At 38.6% G+C, this 7,376-nt stretch overlaps 1 pseudogene; it reads left to right on the plus strand.

The window, feature by feature from the left end:
* The first annotated feature begins 2,827 nt into the window (after positions 1-2,827).
* Positions 2,828-4,719, plus strand: LOC104852727 (annotated as a pseudogene).
* The last annotated feature ends 2,657 nt before the right edge of the window (positions 4,720-7,376 follow it).

The raw sequence follows: 7,376 nt of genomic DNA on the forward strand, positions 1-7,376 counted from the left end.
AGAGAGAGCAACATGACCCCATCATGGCCAAAAAGAACAAATAAGTAAACAGTCTATTAACAGATAATTAGATTAAAAAAATGTGGTATAGCCATACAATAGACTACTACTTAACAATAATGAGGAATGAAGTATGGTGATATGAATGAACCTTGAAAACATTATGCTAAGCAAAAGAAGCCAGTCTTACATATGATATCACTTATGCAAAATATTCAGAGTATAAAATTATGTAGATTTGCTGTTACCTAGGGCTGAAAAATATGAGAGTTTGCGGAAGAACAGTAAGTCAATGCAAATGCATATGGTATTTGTACTGGAGTTGATTAAAATGCCCTAAAATAGACTGCAATAATGGTGGCATATCTCTGAGTATATTAAAAGTCATTGAATTTTCCAATTTAAATGAGTGAATTCTAGTGTATGTGAATTACATTTAATAATTTAATATTTTAACTATATATCTATATCATCTATATCTATATCTTATGAAAAATACAACAATTGTGCAGGAAGAATCAACCTGATCCTTCTTGGTGAATCAACTTTACTAAGGTGAATTATTTACCACAAATATGAATCATTAGCAATCAGGGAAATGCAAGCATATCATATTACACCTTTAAGGCTGGCAAAAAAAAAATCTGAAGTTTGAATGATGCCAAGGGCTTAGAGGCCCTTATGAAAAAAAGGAAAACACTATTCTCCATGGCTGGTGAGCATTTGAAATGGTACAGCTCAATGGTGATCCAGCAGGATTTAACCTAATGAAGAAAACATATTCTATAAGACAACGATGCTGCTCTTGGTATATACTGCAAAGGCATTCTCACACAAGTACCTATGGGAACATGTGTAGATATTTTCCACATTACAGCTCAGGGCAGCAGTAAGCTAGACATGATGAAGGTGCTTATCTATGGAGGGTGGACAGATAAAATCAGGGGTTGCTTATATTAAAGTCTAATGCCTTAATGAGTAGCACCAGGTTAAATGTAGCCAAAGCAGCAAGGAAGCCTCTTAATTATACAGCCCTGAGTGGAAAAATATAAAAACTGAAGAGAGATATATACTACAGTAACATCCCCTAGAAGAAGATCAAGAAATGGAGGGAAGTGGAAGAGAGGGAAGGGGAGGGGTTAAAATAGAAAATGAAGATGTGTTACTTACATGTACCAACTCCACACAGAAATGTAAATATTATTTACTGCAAACACGTACTAATAAAAAGGAAAATAATATTCCCATAAATTAAAAATACATGTAAACAAAGCTATATAGTTTGCAAGAATACATTGAAATAAACCTATTTGCACTAAAGTGGCAATTTTAGCTTTAGGTCTAAAGTTTCCCCTTCCTTTAAGTCACAAAAGATATAGGAAGCTAGAAAAGATCAAAAGGCCTCCATCTATAAAACTGCAGAGAAATTATTCCTGTAGATAAGAAGTTTTATGACATAACCTTTAGTCAGATAAGTCAAAACAATTCTATCAATAAGATAACAGATATTGCACAACTATGGCTGTTGAGGACCAAAGGAGAACTGTGGCCTAATTTGCCTCCTCCTAATCACCTTTCTTTCACAAAGGAGAAAGACTTACTCGGGGGTGATCGCATATTAGGGAAAAGTTAAGAAAACTGAGGTTAAGCTGTTTACCAGAGAATCACTAATGGATATTGGAAATCAGTTGAATTCAGTGCTACTCCGATTGCTCGTGCCCATGTTGAGGGGAATCAAAGCAAGGTGAACCAAAAGCTGGGGGCTCCTCTGTCTGGTGAAAGTGCATCCCCTGGCTGCCCACATGCTGAGCTGACTCTGTGTCTCTCTATTATTCATCCTTGCACCCTCCCCACCCTGGTCAGGGAGGAACAAAGTTGTGGCTCTGAGTCCCTGAGCAAGGCCAGCCTAGAGAGCCGGCTATAGGTGGCACACCAGCACGTGGCCAGGAGCTGGGGTCACCTGCACGTGGCCACATCCTGAGACGGCCTCTTAAAGTTTCTTTATTCTTTTAAAAGTCAACAGCCAGAGGTGGTTTCTCCAAAACAGAACTTGAACCTTGGTTCTCTGAAACTGAAAAGAGTGGGTTTTGTATAAGCTGAGGCTGAACCATTGATTCACATTGGCATCCATTGTGCCCCCAGCTTTCTAGTCGGCCTAGCCATGTATCGTGGCTCCCGTGAAATCAACTTCCCGTTTGTATGCTGCCCAGCCTCATTCTTTGCATCACTCTTCCAATGACTTCAGGCTTCATTCCCTCACAGGCTTTTTTGCCTAGTGTTAAAGGGCACTAAACTGGGCTTCATGTCAGATGGACTTGGTTGCATATCCTTGCTTCACTATAGCTGAATAATCTTGGTTCTGTCATTTAACTTCTCAGAAAATTGGTCTAATAGATGCATCAACTATCTTTATAAATGATTTTTAGGAAACTACAAACATTCATATTTATGAGCCAATTATATACTCTTTAGCATATTTTCTTATTTTTGCTCAATAAATAACATTATATATCAATATAAACAGATTTCAAAATAGACAGCTGTTCATGTCAATACATACTTTAAAACATAGACTTTACTTTAGAGCCATTTTAGGTAAAAACAAAGTTAAGTAGAAAGTATAGGGAGATGTCATTTACCCACTCTCCCCACAACATACACTGCCTCTCACTACCAACATCACACATCCAGGTGGTACTGTGTCCATTAGTCTTGGTTCTCAACTTGCCTGGACTGAGGCTCCTAGAGAGGTGATTGAGTTTTAAGGGCACTAAACTCATCAATGGATTAACCAGGGGTTCCATCCCCTGGATCAGTGTACCAGTCCATGGCCTCTTACGAATTGGGCCACACAGCAGGAGGTGAGTGGCAGTCCAGTGATCAAAGCTTCATCTCTATTTACAGCCCCTCTCCATGGCTCCTATTACCCCAGAGCTCTGCCTCCCTGCAGAGCAGTGAAGACATTAGGTTATCCGAGGAGTATAGAGCCTACTGTGAAATACACATATGAGGGATCTAGGTTGCATGTTGCTTTTGAGAATCTAATGCCTGATGATGTGAGGTGAAGCTGAGGCAGTGATGCTAGCACTTGGGGAGTAGCTGCAAATACAGAGGAACATTAACAGAGATTGACTGCACAAAGACCATAATAAATCCATTGCTTACAGACTTGTATCAAAACCCTAGTGGTGAGTGGCAAGTGACAAGCTGCAGCTGACGGCAGAATCCAACACTTATATCAGTCTGCACATGGTCAGCCCATTCTTTTATTTTCTACTTTCATTCATGCCTCTTTCTTGCACTATGCACTTGTCTCATAGTTTTGTTAAGTCCATGAGCTAACCCTTGCCAAAATTGGTAAAACAAACAAATGTCACTGAGAACTTCTATGAAAAGAGGAAAGATAATAATGAGACAGCAGAAGACTCTAAGATGACCAACAAAAAGAAAGCTGCATTTAACAGAAAATACCAATAGTCTCACTTAAATTATGGGTTCATTGCAACAAGTGATTCACATTATCCACACCCTTTGTATATGTAGTGATCCAATGATGCCATGAAACCTTCAAAACTGCTTTGCCATACAGATACAAAGCACTCTGTGTTAAAAGACAAGCTCTGGAGTTTTTCAAAAGAAGAAATGTGAACACAAAGAACAAAAGCAATTGTTGAGGGACAACACTTCATCAAATATGTTTGCACTGAGAGCATCATTCTTAGTGGCTACAAAGCTACAAAATCCTTTACTAATGGTGAAGAATTGATCCTGCCTAATGTTAAGGACATTTGTCATGAACTTTTAGGAGAGGTTGTAGTTCAAAAAGTAGTATGTGTTCCTCTTTTAGCTAGCACCATAAATGACAAATTGATGAAACAGCAGAGGATACTAAAGCATACACGTTAAGAGAGGATTAATCAGTTTAATTAATTAAACAGAATCTAAGTTGCCAAGTCTCCTAATATCGACAACAAGGCAACCATGCTTGTTTTTGTGTGATATATATTTTAGGAGGATGTGAATGAGGATATGTTATGTACATTTTTGTAGCCAGCACCATAATTACAGAAATATTCAAGTCTTTTAATGATTACGTGTGATGAAAATTGAGCTAGTCATTTTGTGTTGGTGTACATATGGATGGACACCATGACTGGCAGCTTTCTAGTTTCTTTATTTGGGTCAAAGAGGTCACCTCTGAATGTGAATCTGTGCACTGTGAGTGTCACATTACATTGACTCCTTAGACCCTGAAAAGCTATTACAGGGCCCCTATGATAAAAACAACCAGATCAGGGCCTGTAGGTTTCCTTATCATCTTATTAAGTGCAGAAAGAATCATCCTGATGTCACAAACAAATTTGCTACTTGTCCCTTCAATGTTCACCACCAGGTTCCTCAGGCTGAAATCAGTCACCATATCTCAAGCTGTGATGACAATAGTTGCATTGAGCAGGACGGGGTCAAGCAGACCAGGAACCTTGGACGAGAGACTCTGGCTGAGAGCACATGGCAGTGTCCCCCTTGTGATGAAGATTGGGACAAAGATTGCTCATTTGTGGGAACAAACTAGCACCCCATTTGTCTGGGGCACAGCCAGCTTCTGTGACAACAACAGTCCTGCTAATAGTTATGGAACATAAGAGCAACCTGGCTTCAGGTATGCGATTTCCTAAGTCTCTGCCATAAATTCTGCCAGGAAAAGACAATGGAAATTGAACAGTAACTGAATATCTTTCTCAAATGCCAGACCCTGGAAGACTCGTGCTTCTTTCTGCTACCCAAGACTTCATTTTATTTTCTCCTTATCTAATTAGAGAATGATAAAAATTGTCTGTGACTTTCAAAAAAATGCTAGCTAGCTAGTCAAGAAATGCCAATTGAACTTAACAACATTTTGTAGGATGTGATTAAAATTATCAACTACATTAAAGTACCTCCCCTTAATTTATGACTGTTCCCACAGCTCTGGGAGGCAATAGACATAGAGCACACATGCCTTCTCATGTACACAGAAATGAGGTTGTTTCCTAAAGGTAGATAACTGGCCAGAGTTTTTGAATTATGTGAGCCACTCCTGATATGTCTTCTAGAAAAATGGTCATTGAGAAATTCTATGAAGATGGCAGAGTGGTAAGCAGCAACAAATTAGACTATCCAAGATTTGAAATTCTGGAAAATAACAACTTGGGAAAGAAAAGAAGAAGGAAAATGGATCCTTAGGACCCAGAAAGGATCTCATGAGGAAAATAGAGCCTACAGAGAAACTAAAAGAGACAGACTACAATTCAAAAAAAAAAAAAGGATGGGGCAATCTTCACCTTCTCCCTAACTCCTGCCTCCTGGCACATGAGAAAGGAAGATAGAATCTACAGAGACACAGTGAAAGTGGATGACTCCAGATGAGTCCCTGGAGTTTCTCCAGGGAGAAATGCACCAGTGGAGACAACCAGTGGATTCTTTGTGCTACAGTTTAGGGACTCTAGTCTAAGCATCTGCCATATCCCATGAGAGCATGCTTCACTGGATACCATCTAAGGAGGGGCCAACTGAACATGAGATTCAGAGCAGCCACATGAAGGCTTGGCTTCATCTCAAGGCTCCCAGTGTTAAACCCCACAGTGATTGAGGAGAAACAACCACATGTTCATGGTCAGAAAGTCGTGGTCATGACAGCAAGAGACACCCAAAGAACTCCATCAAAAGTCTTCTAGACTTAACCAAATTCAGTAGAGTAGCTGGATACAAGGTCAACACACCAAAATCCATGGCTTTCCTGTAAATGAACAATAGACTCATTGAAAGGAACTAGCGAAACAATTCCTTTCACAATAGCATCCAAAAACATTTGAAATACCTAGGAATCAAACTAACAAAAGAAATCAAAGACCTCTACTCTGAAAACTACAACACTCTGAAAAAAGAGGTCAAAGAGGATATCAGAAACTTGAAAGACATCCTTTGCTCCTGGGTAGGAGGAATCAATATAGTTAAAATGGTCATGCTTCCAAACTACTATATAGATTCAATTCAATACCAATTGAAATTCCAGCAGCATACTTCATAGAACTTGAGAAAACAATTCAAAAATTCACTTGGAACAAGAGACCTAGAATAGCAAAATAAATTCTAGGCAGCAAAGACAAGGTAAGGGTGTATCAAAATCCCCAACTTAAAACTATACTACAGAGCTACTGTGATAAAAACAGCATGGTACTGGCAAAGAAACAGATCTGAGGATCAATGGAACAGATTAGAAGATGAAGAAATAACTGCAGACATACTCAGCTACCTCATCTTTGACAAAGAAGCCAAACACCCTCACTGGAGAAAAGATAGCCTGTTAAGTAAACATTGCTGGAAAAATTGGGTTTCAACTTGCCAAAGATTAAAACTAGATCTATATCTCTCACCATGTGCTACACTAAAATAAAAATGGACATAGATCTAAATATTAAAACACAAGGCTAAACCAGATTGAGAGTTAGACAGAACTCTTGAAGACATTGGAATAGAAAAAGATTTTAAGAACAAAACCTCAGTTGTCTGTGAACTAGTACAAAAAGTCAACAACTGGGTCCTCATCTTATTAAAAAGCTTCTGCACCAATAGCATGAAGAGACAACCCACAATGTGGGAAAAATATTTTACCAGCTGTTTCTCGGACAAGGTCTACTATCTAGAATACATAAGAACTTACAAAATCAGACCTGCCAAATTTAAAGACCCAATCCAAAAATGGGCATCTGAAATCAATAGATATTTCTCAGACAAAGAAGTAGAAATAGTAAATAAACATAGAAAAGATGTCAACATCACTGGTCATTGGAGAGATGCAAATGAAAACAACACTGAGATTCCACTTCACCCCAGAAAGAATGGCTGCTATCAAGAAATCAACTAGTAACAAATGCTGATGGGGCTGTGGGGAAAGAGAAACCCTTCTCTACTGTTGGTGGGAGAGTAGTCGGGTGCAACCACTGTGGAAATAAATATGGAGATACCTCAAAGAACTAGGATTAGAGGTCCCATTTGACCCAGTTATTTGCCTGCTGGCTATCTTCCCTAAAGAATTAAAAGAATCATACCACAAGGATATATGTACACCCGTTTTCATAGTGGCAAGGTTTGTAATAGCTAAAACTTGGAAACAACCCAATTGCCCATCAACTAGAGACTGGATAAAGAAAATGTTGGATTTTTAAAAATAAAATAGAGTACTACTCAGCCATAAAAAATGAGAAACTATAGACATTTATAGCTAAATGGATGCATATTGAGGCCATACTCAAGTGAAATAAATAGGACAGATGTGTAAATACAGTTTTCTTGGCGTGAGAAGCTGAAAGTGTACCTAAGGATGAAAATGTACAATA

This window comes from Fukomys damarensis, unplaced genomic scaffold (genome assembly GCF_012274545.1).
Source record: "Fukomys damarensis isolate Sample0158 unplaced genomic scaffold, DMR_v1.0_HiC HiC_scaffold_32, whole genome shotgun sequence".
Classification (NCBI taxonomy): Eukaryota; Metazoa; Chordata; class Mammalia; order Rodentia; family Bathyergidae; genus Fukomys; species Fukomys damarensis.